Source organism: Protopterus annectens, chromosome 8.part1 (genome assembly GCF_019279795.1).
Source record: "Protopterus annectens isolate FY-2018-M chromosome 8.part1, PAN1.0, whole genome shotgun sequence".
Classification (NCBI taxonomy): Eukaryota; Metazoa; Chordata; order Ceratodontiformes; family Protopteridae; genus Protopterus; species Protopterus annectens.
Window position 1 is genome coordinate 33,879,983 of NC_056742.1, and position 15,587 is coordinate 33,895,569.

A 15,587-nucleotide genomic window follows, 5' to 3' on the forward strand; every position below is an offset into this window, starting at 1 on the left:
AACTTATCAATACTGCAGCTTCATTTATGGTGTTATATTTCTACACTTATCATACTGTGCTTGGAATATAAATGGAGCAATTTGACATAATAATAATGTAAATAGATGAATAAAGTAAAAGGTAAAAAGAATGAAGTGCTACTGCAGATCCTCCATACACATGGTGCATGCATCGTCAGATGCCAGATAGAATTATAATGATCAGATTATTGTACACACTGCTGTTGAATAATATAAATGTCGTGGTTAGTGATGACAGGTCTCTACAACAACTGTGAAGAGCGGCTACCAATATGATAATCTTTGTAAAGAAAAAGGCACAAGGCACTGTGAGAGTTAGATTCACTATGGGAGAGGGGTCATCAGTAAAGAAGTGTCTCACTGAGGTCCAGGAGATTTTCTTGTTGCTTGCCAGCCAGGAAGAATGACTCCTTATATGAGGAAAGACAGATATGAGACTTGAGATTCTTCCATGCACCCCTGTGTCAGTAGGGAAAGCACCAGGTTAGAAGTGCTAATTACAGTACAGTACAATGCAGTACACAACAATATAGCACACTACACCGCATGTTCAAAGTGAAGGAGTAAGATCCATATCTGTCCTTGAAGGCAACTATGGTCTGCAGCTGCAACAGCCTGCATGACAAGGCATGCCAATCACTGCATGCTGCAGGGGTATATTCATGTGTATCAGTATATATGTCAAGGGGGAGTTATAGATATATGCCTGCATGTTGAATGACAATGGTGTCATGTGTGTTCCTGATTTCACAGCTTTCACTGCTAGACGATTGCTTGCATCTACCATGGCATAAGCCCCTGTAGAAGTAAAGGCTAAGCACACAGTCTCATGAGTGCATGGAAGAAATCCTTCACCTTTAAGTCTGTCCTGGGCTCCAACTATGCCCCCTGATCTCATAGCATCTAACATGCACATCACCACTGATGAAATCATACCTATCACAGGAGCTATAGCCAGAAGGGTATGGAAGAGCCATGACGTCAGAGGTCCACTTTTAGGAAAATGTGCATACCATCAAAATACCAAAAAGTGAGAAATAATTTATTATTTTCATGTCACACATCTGTTCTCAGAGTAACTCATATTTCTGTTCAATTTAATGTTTTTTTTTATCATTGAGTTCAGATTGTGCTTTAAATTAAACCCATGCAAGTATCATCTGTTTTCTATTGTTTTTAGTTGTAGTACAAAGAAGTGTTCTTGTATGGAATAAAACATTATAATTTCTTTTTCCATCTTATTGTGCAGGGCATATTTTTCTAGACAACATTGTAAGACAAGATTTATTGATGTGAGCTTACCAATCTTATTGTGTAAGGCATGGTGTTTGGAAAATATAATATGATGAGATATACTGATGAGAACTTATCAGACTTCATCTGATGATCAAGATATCCACAAGACACTTCACCTGGGAATGTGGCATACTTCATTTTTGCTACGTTTTTGATCCTGTACACTGGTATGAGTCATTATCTTATTCTAAAGTGAAAAGATAGACTACTGTTGCACAGTGCAGAGTCTTTAACGTAAAAAGGCAAATGAGCATTATGAAATCTCAGCAAACTGTATTAAGATACTATGATTTATTAACCATTTTTACACAGACATATACATAAACAATGAAAAAAAAGCAACAAAGAAGGGTATAAGTCATCAATGCAATGGATACTTTGCCAAGTGATATAAGTGTAGGCTTGTGTGATGAGCCCTCTTTACTCCGGGGCAGTAACTAAACAGTTTCAATCCTCACCAGTGTCTCTGGTAAGGGGTGTCACTAAAAAGCAGGGATAGAAATACACAATTTCCCCTAAATATACACCAGGAACAAGTTCCAAATCTGGGACTGGACTATATGCTTCATTCCAGGTCCCCAGATGAGTCTCCACACTAACCACTGCAGAACACTGTGTCCAATTCTAGGTATCTGAGGTATCATGGGAAAGACTGACACAGATTTATCTGCTGTGTTCCTTTACCCAAATTAAAAGATAATGGCTGCCACCAGTCAAATAGTACAATACCCTTCAAAAGGGGTGTTTGGTTAAATTGGGTAAAATAGATATTGATACAAATGGTGGCATGTAACCCAAGCAGTAAGGCTTTTTGGGGTGGCATATACACTTTCAAGTTATTAAAAGTGATCACTAACCAGCCACAATGAGAGGTAGTAAAATATTTAACAATAAATAAAAGTATTTAAAACATGTAAATACTTAATAACTGATTCCAATAAACAACAGTGTTTCAAGCACAAGAAATATAAAAATAATACTGTAGGATAGATCTCACATAAGTTTTAGAAAACCTCTAATTAAGTAGTTATAGTTCTATGACTATCTGAAGAGTAGCTGTCCCTATCTAATCTCAATAACTCATCAAGGCAAGATTATACTCCTTCTTTTACAAGGCAAGATGAGGAATTATGTCCACTCTCCAGAATGTTGTCTGTCCTTAGAGACTGAAACAAGTACTCTGGAAACAACTTAACTACTGCTGCTGAACAGCTCTGGAAAATAACTGAATGAAAAACCGATCCACTGACTCAGAACCTGCTTTTATAGCAGATTTTTAAAAAGTAACAGGAAGCTGTTATGAGGATTCTACTTTCGTATATCAGACTTTGAAAAGTAAACAAACAGCTGCAGTGAAGATTCTATTATTCCAGCTCTGGCACACAATGACATCACATCTAGGTCAGTTGACTCTGGCATAACATACATTCAGAATTCTCATTAAAAAATACATGTACATTTGGTCAGCCAGAAAAACACTGTTTGACATTCAAACATATTGGATAATCAGAGTGATAATCAAAACACATAAACTTATTTACAAAATTATAGCTAGTCATGCTGCCATATGTAAGTCAGGGTAATTTCAATTATTTACAAGAATCTACAAAACTTCAGCCAGTCATGCTAGCACAGATAATATCTAATATCCTCACAGCTAGCAACAGTGCATTATAGTCCCATAAAGTCCATTGAGTATCGCATCTACAGTATATCAGCTGCATTTACTATAGGTGCCCTTTGTCATGCTCATACTGCATCCTATCGATGCAACCCAGCATGGCATTCCTAGAATATTCCCTGTACATATCATCCTACACATGATATGACAGTGCACATTTAACAATAACCTGAAACTGTTAACTATACTTAAAGTTCTTATGTGACTTGGATGCTAATTACTTTTCTAATTACTCTCTCACTGAACTTTTCCTTTCTTTTCACATGATTACAAAGTCTGCCTGTTACATATATGTTCATACTGTTAATTTTTTATTAATGTTTTTCAGCCTAATACATTTTTCTTTAAATGTCATATCAATCAGGTTAATAATCTCCTGTTATCATTTAACATTTGTTACAAGACAAAAATTGAAAATGTGTATACTTTTCCATTCATGCTTTTAAGTTTTTAACTATCTTCAATTTGTTTCAGTTTGACGTTTTACTCCATCTTATAGGGATACTAATCCCAAGAACCAAATTCTCAAATTAGTCAGACTAAACTAGGAAATAAGGATTACATTATATATAGAGTGCAAGAATCTCATAAGGGAGCTTGTCTTCTTCCATTTATACATACTTCAATAACAGACTGTTTAAGTGTTAGTGCATTGTCTGTCATTAAACCCTGATCCCTAAATTTGCTTAAACATCTTAAGTCTTATGAGTCACATCAACTGTAATGAGTGTCAGCTTTTACTCTGCCATGCCATAACTGCACTTTTTTGTAATCTGTCAACCAATTTTCACATGCCCCCATTGTGTTAGTTCCTTAATGCAGTTCAAAATATTAAAGTGATCCTAGAGGAAGATACTCATGAAGTACAGCAGTTTTAATGTTATTTCACATATTTAACACATCAGTAACACCTGAGAACTCCAAAATCACTATTGTAAAAGATGATTAGAATCAAACCCAAAACAAATAATTGCAGAACTCTACTAGATAATGATTCCTCCTTAATGACTTGATTGCTAAAAGGTAAACCTAAACAATTTCCTTTTGGTTAGCTGTGATGTTATATATTCTGATATAAAAATTTTGTATTAATTTGTTCGATAATATAATATATTATGATCAACATATGATGCCATACTGAAATATAGAAACAAGATGTCTGCTTTGAATCACAGTGTCCAGTGCTCCTGAAGTACTGCCCACAAATATAATGACTTTGTTTCAATAAACATCATTTCAAGGAAATCATATGATGGTTCTTCACTGAAGTTCTGCCTATATAACATACATTAAAGGAGTACAAAGCATTTGAAATAGAGAGGAAATCTGCAAAATTCATATCTTATGCACTAGCAGGTCTATCAGCTATAATTTCTGCAATACCAAAGCATGAGAAGTTATTTTGCATGAATGTGCATGTTAGTATTTTTATTTATCTTAAACAGAAACAAAGATTATTTTTTGAACTCCCAGTTTCTAGTCATTGGAAAAAACTCTGAACAAGTGTGTATGCAAATTACAAATTATATTTGCTTTCTTTTATGCATAGCAAGACAGAACTACTACAGTAAAAAAATTCTGATTTTATTTAGCTTATAGCAACATAAGTAGTGTCTGTAAACAAACTAGGAAATTCCCTGGCAGATGTCTTTATTTATCGGCTAATGAATATTCATATATATGATAGGCAATTACAGCTAGAAAGCTCTCCATGTTTAATGTTATAAAATAATATAATGTATTCTGGCCAAATGTTGTTTGAACCAGTTTAGTTGAATCTCTACACAGGATCTGAGAAGGCTGAACATGAAAATCCAAACTCAGTCCATTACTCTTTCCTCAGATGTCAGAGGTCACAGTTATTAAATATACATTAGCACTTATATGTTCTAAATTGAGAAAATTGTTGCAGTTTGACAATCTTTTTCTGTGACCAAATTTGTTATTAATTTTCCAGCAGATAAAGATTTCCTTCCCTTCTTATTCTTCTTGCTTGAACAAGAACAAACATGTAACAGATGCTAATGTATAAGACTGACAACTTGACAAACTTTCTGTGGAGTTAGTGATGAGATTATTATTATTTCTCTTTTGTTACAAACTAGAATCTGTCTAACTAATCATACAGATGTATGTGCTCTGAAGGGGTTCAGGCAACAGGCATGCTGTACACTGCAAAGGCAATGTTCCTATCTTTTCCAACAGATAATGGACATAAAAGAGAAATGTAAAAGAATAAACAAAAAGACAATAAAAATATGCCCATAACACATAGTATGCATAAATACTGGTGACTTGTCAGAAAATCCATGTTTTGGACAAGTGGTTAATTTTATTGAATAACTAAAACCTCCTTCACTTTTAGTAGTGAAATTGTTCCAAGCAGCAACTTATTTATTTTGCAACATATTTATTTATTTTTTATTTATTTTACATCTGTTGAACAGGATAGTCCGACTGGATGCATGTCCATTTTCAACGGAGGCCCGGGGAGAAAAGCTCCAAGGGTAAGCAGATACAGCATTACATAATACCAGCATTGCATATTACAAACAGACTATTTACAGAGATTACATAAGTAAGCAAGTTAAACAAGTTCCACAGGTTACAGTTAATCATGAGCACAAGTCAGGATTAAATTAAATTACACAGTAAAATGGTTAACAGATTTTTACACATTCTAAAGAGAGTTAGCCAGGCTTGATACACTTGACATAGCCAGTTAAATGACAAATGTTGTTTGAGTCTAGTTTTAAATTGACCTAAGGTGGAAAGTAAGGTAATATCAGCTGGAAGAGAGTTCCAGGATCTACTTACAGAGTTTGCAAAGAGAGAATCACCGGCTGTGTTATTAATTTTGCTAGTCTGAATTAGTAGTTTGTTAGAGGATCGAAGCGGTCTAGGATTGTTGTAGGGGGTGATAATATTTTTAAGTGCAGGAGTATTGTCCGGATTATAGAGGATTTTATAGGCCATAATCAGTTGGTTATACTGGATTAGGCTGGGTAGTTCAAGCCACCCAAGCTGATTTAGATTGATGCAATGATGTGTGCTAAAAGGCAGCCCAGTGGCAAACCTGGCAATGTGGTTGTAGCAAATTGAGAGTTTGCTAAGGACAGTCTTGTTTAAATTTGAGAGTAGAGGGGATGCATACAGAAGGGTTGAAAGAAGGTGAGAGCGAGCTATGGCAATTTTAGCTGGAGGGGTTAGGAAGGCTTTTATTCTGTAAAGTGACCCTAGTTTTTTATTGATGGTTTTGATAGTTTGGTTAACATGTAGGTCAAATTTTAGATTATTGTCTATGATGACACCTAGTAGTTTTGTAGATGAGTCAGGGGAGATTATTGTGCCATCATTTGATTTTTTGGTAAAGGTGAAAGCGGTAGACCTCCGTGTTGGTGAAAATAACAGCATTTTAGTTTTTTTGGGATTTAGGATCAGACGACATTCAGAAAGCCAGTTTTCTATTGTATTAAAGGTGGTCTGGGTAGCTGACCATAACTCTACTGGAGATGTGGCTGAGCAAACCAGAGTAGAGTCATCAGCATATTGGATACAGCTGACTTTTCGGATGACAGTATAAAGGTCGTTAATGAAGATGGAGAACAGCAAGGGCCCTAGTATAGAGCCTTGTGGTACTCCAACGGTGTTAGGTAGAAGGTTACAGAGTTTGTTCTGCCAGAGGACAGCCTGCTGTCGACCATTCAGGTAGGACTGAAACCATTGGAGGGCTCCAGTATCTAGACAGAATGTTTGCAGGGTGTGGATTAAAAATTGGTGATCAACGATATCAAATGCCTTGGAAAGATCCAAAAAGAGGGCTGAGAATATATAATTATTGTTGCAATTATGATTTATGGTGTTAGTAAAGGCTAGGAGGGCTGAAGTAGTGCTGTAATGAGGACGGAACCATGCTGAGTGTCTGCCATAAGGCGATTTTGGATTAGGTGGTGCATGAGTTGTCTATGAATACATTTTTCCATAATCTTTGCAAGTGGAGAGAGTATAGCTATTGGCCTATAATTGGAGAATTCAGTAGAGCTGCCTCCTTTGTGAAGTGGGATTACATAGGATATTTTCCAGATGGTGGGAATTTTAGCTTCTACTATGTTTCTATTGATTAGTATTGAGATGGGGTAAGCAATAGCATCAGCTGATTTTTGTAGGTACTCAGCAGGGAGTTGATCAGCAGAAAGTGTAGTGAGTTTTAATTTTTTGATCAAGGCACGGATAAGTGAAGTGGCGACTGGTTGGAAGCTGAACCTGAGTAGGTTTCTAGGGGTGCTACTTTTAGAACCAGGGGAGCTAGGAGGTAGTTGGCTAGCTAGGGCTTGAATTGTCTCAGTAAATAATTGGTTAAAACTATCAGAAACATCTTCAGGGGTTATATCAATAGTAGCAGCAGGGATTGGGGTTGAAGTTTGTCCAGGATGTAGTAGATTATTTAAACCTGCCCAAAACTTCTGAGGGTTATTTTGATTTACTGTCTGTAAATTACAGTAGTATTGTTTTTTGTCTTGTAAAATTGATTTTTTGGTTTCGTTCCTGGATTGCCTGTATTTAATGTGATCTTGAGGGTCTTTAGAAGAACGCCATAAAGCACATGCTTTGTTTCTAAGGTTAATTTTGAGTTTAGACTCTATAGAAAGCCATGGTGCAGTTTTTGCCTTGGTTCTCTTTGAATGAACAGGTGCATGCAAATCAAGGATCTCAAGGAATTTGTTTTTAAAGTATGCTACTGCTTCCTCTAAGGGGAGGTGTTTTAGAATAGACCAATTACATGAGTTTAGTTCTCGTTGGAATTTGGCAGGGTCAAAGTTTTTATTGTTTCTAACCTTTCTGAGTAAGGGTTGTTGGGAATTAATGGTGTTGTGCTTAATTACATATGTGAGAAGGTGATCGCTTAGGCCATTAAGGAGGGTACCAGAGGTGTACAGTTGGGGGTGACTGTTTATGAGTATCCAGTCAAGTATACTTTCTTTTTGGTTGGGTTTACCTATCCTGGTAGGGGGGATATGATTTGTGTAAATGCATGCAGGTTAATATGGGTGGTTGGGGATTCTGAGGAACAGGTGCCCCAGTCTATGTTAAAGTCTCCAAGTAGTAGGGTTTCTTGGGGGTAGTGACATGATAGCCAGTGCAGGATATCTTCAAATGTAGATATATTGTTACCTGGGGGAATGTACATACAGATGATATTAATGCATTTATTTTTATTAAGTTGCAATTTGGTGGCAAGAATCTCTGAGTTATTAATCTGAGGAGGTTGTATTACATCTATGGTGATATTCAACTCAGATTTATAGAGTACAGCTACCCCACCCCCCTTCCTCGAAGCACAATCCAGTCTGTGTATGTTGTACCCAGGTGATAACACTTCATTGTCTTTAGTGTTAAGTTTTAACCAGGTTTCAGATAAACAGAGAATCTCAGGGGAGTGGACATCCAGAAGTGCATGCAATTCACGTACCTTGTTATTAATGCTTCTCATATTGAGATGACAGACTAGGAGAGAGTTAGTTGGCCTATTAATTGTAGGTTTGTAGCTTAGATTGCATGTAGAGGGGGTATGTGTATCTGAAGTGAGTGGGCCAGGGTTGGGGCGAATATTACCACCAAGTATTAGGTTGAGTCTATACTTGGTGATGAACTTCAGGAATTTGTTTATTAGTTTGTGGTAGTGTCTGGATCTAGAGCTAATGTGCCTGGGGTTGAGATGTTGATAGACTGAACAAGATGTTGGATAGGATCTGGTACTGTAAGTATGGTTGAAGGTGGAAGGATTTACAGCTAGGGTGATAGTATGGGCTTTTGGGACCTGAAATCCCGTGAGAAACTGGTTTTCATACAAGGTAAGGAGGTATGGTGTGAACAAGAGGGGTAGTAAAGAGGAGTATATCATTATCTGTGATTCAGTTAGTGAGTTAAGGAACTGTTTTACCTGGTGATGCAACACCAGAAGATAGAGTGGTGAGGTAAAGGTACAGGAAGGGGGATGGGGGAATGCCAGATGAAAGCTAATAGGTGCTATTAAAATGTAGGTAGTAGATTGGGGTGGGTGGAATTATCCCAGATGAAAGCAGATAGGATCTAAAAAGTGGGGGAGTGGCTATAGTACTATAAATTTAGAGATACTGGGGGCGGGAGAAAATTGGGGGCAGGGAGGGGAGGGGAGAGAAGAGAGCCCGAGCATAGCGAGGGTGAATGTAGCGGGGCTATTGCAGTTTACAAGGTTTCCTAAGGTGCCCTAAAGCTATAAGGTAAGTATTACAGCTCTTAATGTAAGAGTCAGTTTACTTCAGTTACAGGGGAAGGAGGCAACTACTCAAGTAGAAACAAAGAGCCCTATGGCTGACCAATATGGTGACCTGCTTAATTACAAAGCACTGTAAGTGAAAGCTTAACAAATGCTTTTTGTGTGTGTGACCTACTCTGTTTAAATGTTGAGAGAAATGGATTGCAGTCCTGTAGACACCGTTTTGTAGGGCACTGTAGAGTTCAATCTGTTTAAATGTTGAGAGAAACGGATTGCAGTCCTGTAGACACCGTTTTGTAGGGAACTGTAGAGTTCAAACTAAGTCACACCAGGTCAGCCAAGGGGGGAAGAGAGAGGGAAATCCTAAGCACCTAGATTTGAAATATGGAATGTCTTTTCAGGGACACAAGGAGGCATTATAGTAACCATTTTTAGGCATACAGAGAGTTAAGACTTCTGTTGAATATTCATCTATGTAAATTAGAATGTTGTGTTTCTTTTGATGACAGTGTACAGTAGCAGTGCCATGCTTCTGCAAGATACACTATTGACAATATGAGCTATGTAACTGAATGTCTAACTGTCCTTTGGAATGCTTCAATGTATATCCTTTTCAGGTCTCATTGAGGCATAACTGCTAAAGAGTTCAGCATATCCTTTGTAGAAAGCAACAATTTGATAAATTATATTGTCATACAGAGTTAATGGACTTTGTGTTTATTGCAGATACTTTATAGTTGTCTCCCAGGCTAAGATTTATGATATATTAACATTGTGTTTAAATAATATTAATTATCTCTTGTAAAGTTAATATTTTGATTCTGTGCCATCTCTTCACATACAATTGTATTATATTAGATTAGCATTTTTCACTTGGCATTTTTAATTTCAACTAAGTTAAAGTTTTAATGTGGAAAGATTTTATTTCATGATTTTTAAACATGAAATGCAGCACACCTGCACAAAGTAAGAACAGACATGGGCATCTCAACCACTTATGTCAGTGTCACTGATCTTTAATACATTTAATGAAATAAAGCAGCAACACAAAGAATGCAGAGAGATGCCAACATATGCCACAGGCTGACAGCTACTTTCCTGAAAAGTTAGCTGTTGCTTTGAATGTTCACATAAAATAAAACCCCAGAGTGGTACAGGTACTGACCCCTTAAAGAGCAGTGTTAAGTTCTCTTTTCCACAAACTTACAATTCAGTAGTCTTCAAATGAAAGCAAAATAATTGTACTCAAGTTTGAGAAACAAGTAACAATCAAAACAATGGGATCAGAAAAAATTACAAGTATGTTTTTGTACAACTTAAATAGTGTTATAAATAAAAAGTCCATTCTCTTTTGCTTTAATTGAGTAAAGTTTTATTTACTTTTGTTAATATCTTTTACTTTGGATAAATTCACCACTTAGTTAAAATTATTTAAATTTCATTATGTTACACCATACAATTTCTTTCTGCATTGCCTTGATGTTTTAAACATTTTAATGTCTCACTTCATCATTTAAATTATGATTTAAGTGCATTTATTATGTAGTTTACAGTTATTGTGATTAGCCTCTAAAATTTCAATATCTGACTTGATAAATTTTTCAACTCTGTCTTATTGACATTGCTTTCCATCGTATATTTTCATAGGTTCATAGGTTGGTACAGGGATATCAGCCCTAGGGCCTATATAAGCCTAGCCATAACAATTCCCTGGCTGTTTCTTCCCACAATATTTACTTCCCTGGATCCCTGTCTAGGGGTTACTGACGTGAACCCTGGGGTGAATTTCCTTTCTCCCATCCAATCATCAAGGTTCCTTTTGAAGAGGGCCAAAAAGGTGCTCTGCTTGACATGTATGGGCAGTCTGTTCCAGAGTCTGAGGAGTCTTTGGGTCAGGAATCTATCCCTCCAGCATGTTTTGTTCATTGTGATGACAAGGTTTAGATCCCTGGAGCATGTGGCTCTGAAGGATTGGGGTTTCTTTAAGTGTAGCATGTCTAACAGCTTTGGGTTTGACATGGCCTTGTATGTTAAGCAAAAATTGCCTCTGAGAAGATGATATGCGACAAAGTATAGCTGGAGTTTTTTTAGATGGTCAGCATAAGGCATTTGCTTTAGGCCTGTGATTCTTTTATTGAGGTATTTCTGCAGCCTTTCCAGTTGTTGCAGATGTTTTGAGAGGTACATACCAAATGGGGTGTTGTATTCTATAATGGGTCTAATGAGGGATGAGTACAGTGGGACAATGACCTCCTTTTTTCTGGAAGAAAAGCCCTTAGTCATGAGGTGTACCACATAGAAGGATTTCCTGACTATTGTGGTGATGTGGTTATCGAAGGTGAGACCACTGCCCACCTCTGTCCCTAAGTCTCTTATCACACTTTTAGTGTTTAGTGTGCTGCCACCTATGTGGTAATTCACGGGTACATGTTTTTCCCCAAAGGGGATAACTATACATTTCTTGGCATTGAGCTTGAGCCCATGGCTCTGGCACCAAGCATCTGTTTCTGTAAGGCCCTTTTGTAGAATATCCACATCATTAGGGGCTTCAATAATGGCTCCCAGTTTGCAGTCATCTGTGAACTTTGTTAGCCAGAGTCCCTTAGCGTTGGGCTGTACTTCAGAGAAGTAGATGCCAAACAAGAGCGGTCTCAGAACTGAACCCTGAGGTACTCTACTTGTCACTTGCCTGGAGCTAGTTTGGAGTTGGCTACTTTTACATTGTGGGTTCTGTCAGTAAGCCAGTTGGTAACCCATCAAGTGATGTGGGGATTAATGCCCAGCTTAGTAAGTTTATCTATGAATCCAGAATGGGGGATGGCGTCGAAGGCCTTGGCAAGGTCCAGATAGGCTGTGTGAACTGCCTTACCCTCGTCTACAAATCTGGAGACTGATTCAAAGAAGTCAATCAGGTTCAGGAAGCAAGATCAGCCTTTCATTAACCCAAACTGGGTGAGGTCCAGTGTTTGAAGGTTGCCAATGTCTTTGTTTATAAGTTCCATGATAATACGTTCCATGGCCTTGCAGATAAGGCTCATCAGAATGATAGGGCAGTAGTTCCCAAGATCCAAGGTGGATCCCTCCTTGTGGAGTGGGATAACTGTAGCTGTGCACCACTCAGAAGGCACGAAGCCTAAGGCGAGGCTATGATTAAACATGACACTTAGGTGAGGTGCCAGCTCATTTTGTAGTTTATGTAGTACTCAGCCTGGGATGTCTTCTGGTCCCATGGATGCTGTATTCTTAGTTTTGGAGAGTGTGGTTTTACCTGTGTGGCCATTATTACTGGAATTTGGCAATCTTTGGGTATTGAGATGTGCCCTTTAGGAGGTGAGAGGGGGATGAAGTTGGCACTGAATCGATCTGCCAGGATATTGGCAATATCTTTGAGATCAGTATATTAAATGCAATTCTATTGTAGCTCAGAGCAGATCTGAGCATTACCATTTAGATTCTTGACATAGCTATAGAATGCCTTGTGGTTGTCTTTGGAATCTTTGGCAATTTTATTTTTGTAACTAGCTTTGGAGGATTTTATGAGGGATCTCGGCTTCTTAATGAGGCTGGTAAGGGAGGTTTTTTTCATCCTGGTATTTTCCTCTTTTCTGCAACAGTTTCTTCCTTTTCTTATAAAGTTTGTTTATGGCAGGGGACCACCAGATTGGCTTCCTTTTTTTTGGAGGAGAAAGTTTTGGTTCTATTTGAGATGGCATGATTCATGAACGAGGGGATGTGCTCGTACAGTGCCTTAGTGTAGGATTCAGCAGTCAAAATTTCAGTTCCCATCTGCATGAGTGTCATGAAGTTTGCCACTTCTGAATAGAGTAGCATGAAGATGGCTTTGGAGAAGTTTTTTACAGATGTTCCCTTACTGGGGGGGGGGGGGGGATGTGGATGTCAAAGGTGATTAGCTTATGGTCAGACCTGACCAATGAGGGGGTGACCATAGGTGTGGAGCATCAATTTCCCATGTTGGTAATGACCAGGTCTAGAATATTGGAGTCCCTGGTGGGAATAAGCATTAGTTGATCCAGGGCATTGGAATTTATGAATTCCAAGAACCGTTGGGCAAAGGTATTGGTACATGAGTAGTTTCTACAGTTAATGGCAGGGTAGTTGAAATCACCCAGTATTATGGTGTTTGGTTGCATCTTAATATTTTCCAGTATGTTGAGAAAGGTGTAGTGAGAATCTTGGGACATGGCGGAGAATCTGTAGCAAGCTGCAATTTAGACTGCAGTCTTACCTAGTGTTAATTGCACCTGTAGAATTTCAGATGCACTGTGTTGGGCATCTAGCCTGGTGGTGTGAATATCCTTGGTGAATATAGACACTCCTCCACCTTTAATGTTTTGGTCCTGGTTTGGTGGCCGAAAACTGTGGTAAGAGTTGTAGCCTGGTATTGCAGGGGTGCTCTGGTGACTTGTACCAAGTCTCGGTTACTGCACAGATATCAATGTTCTCCATTTTTAGAAGCGCCTCGAGAGAGTGCATTTTGAGGTTCAGACTTCTATCATTGAATAGCATTACCTTCAGAATTTGCATGCTTGTACCTGTTACAGTGGTGGTTTTGTCCTTTGAACTTTGCCTAAAAAAGGCACTATAGGGGTGGCAAGAGCCTTAACTAGTAACTTGAATCCCAGGGGCAACAGGTGCAAACCATCTCTGGCAAAGTATCGTGGTCTGTCAATCATGTCGTCCCAGGCAGACAGATACTGGATCCCCTTTGAATGACACCAGAAGCTTAGCCAATTGTTGAAGTCAATCATTTTGTCCTTATACTGTGGTATCATTCTGGGTGAAGGCAGGATGCTACTCAGGGCTAGGGTCATGATCTGAGAGCTCTTCCATGTTTCTTTTCATGTAGTCTAAGGAGGTACATCTCAAGTCATTCACTCCAACATGGACAAAGACAGAATCATATTTGTACTTGTTGTGGAGGGACTTGTGTGCATGCATTATGTGGCAGATCCTGGCACCCGACAGGCAGCTGACTGCAATTTTCTCCTTGTTCAGCCTGGTGAGTGGGACATCAGTGTGCCCGAATATAGAATCAACTATGACTAAAGTGTTGGGTATGTTGTCTTGCCTTAGGGGCTGCTGTTGGGTGGCATACTGGTGTTGTGAGCTATGTGTCACTTTGGTTGTGATTGGTGTTTCTTTGTGTTTTAACTCTGGAGGTCCTTCTTACTTGGGCAGATTACTGTTAAGGGTCTCAGCATATCAGGGTTTAGTGTTGCTATGTGAGGGTGCTGGTGGTGAGGGTTTAGAAGGGCTATGTGTTGCTTGAGGTGCAGTGCAGGTGTTAAGCTTCTCCTCTTGATTGTCTACCACAGTCTTGGGTGGAAAGAGATTTTCTTCCAGTTTGGCTATGTAAGTGCATCTCTCACAGGTTGTAGTGTTGGGTGGTAGGAGGAGACAGTTGTCTGTGTACATGAGGCAATTGCAGCATTGCCCCAGTATGCCCATATTCACCAGGTAGACAGGAGAAATCGCCAGAACCTGACCCTTGGACATGCCTGGTTTGGTGCTTTTTTTTGTAAAGTACAAGATCTGTTTTCCCTTACCTTAACAAGGTACTTTGCAATTATAGGCTGTTTAGTGCCTATGATTAATTTTTCCTTATTAACAAGGAAAGTTGAGTGCTTGTATCAGTTTAAAGCTTCCTAGTGCTTTCCAGCAGGTTTTAGAGCAAATGTTAGTCACAGGGATGCTTAAAGGTAAGATGAAAAAATGGTTTATTCTTAACACTGCAGTGTGCACTACAGGAGTTAAATGTGAAAGTAGGTAACTTAAGTTTTACCTGTCTAAAAAGTTAAGTTTTAGTGAAGAGTCACTATTTTTAAAACAGCAAGATAGACTGAAAGGGGCTGGTCACTTTTGTATTCTGGTACTATGGAATAAAGTAGGATTGTGGGAGGTCATTGTTCCCCTGTACTCTTCACTTATCAGACCAATGATTGAGTGCAATGCCCCATTCGGAATGTATCTTACCCGACACCTGCAGCAATTGGAAAGACCCCAAAAGTTCCTCACCAAAAGGATAAAGGGGCTCAAAAATATGCCATATGCTGCCCGACTGAAGAAACTCCAGCTCTATTCAGTCGCATACCATCTGCTCAGAGGTGACCTGTGCCTGACATACAAGGCCATGTCCAACCCGGAATTAATGGACATGCTCCACCTCAAAAAATCCAAATCCTGCAGAGCCACAAGAGCAAGAGACTTAAACCTCAACACGGATATAAATAGGACGTGCTGGAGGGACAGATTCATCACCCAGAGACTCCCTATGCTGTGGAACAGAATCACAGTCCATGTGAGACAGAGCAC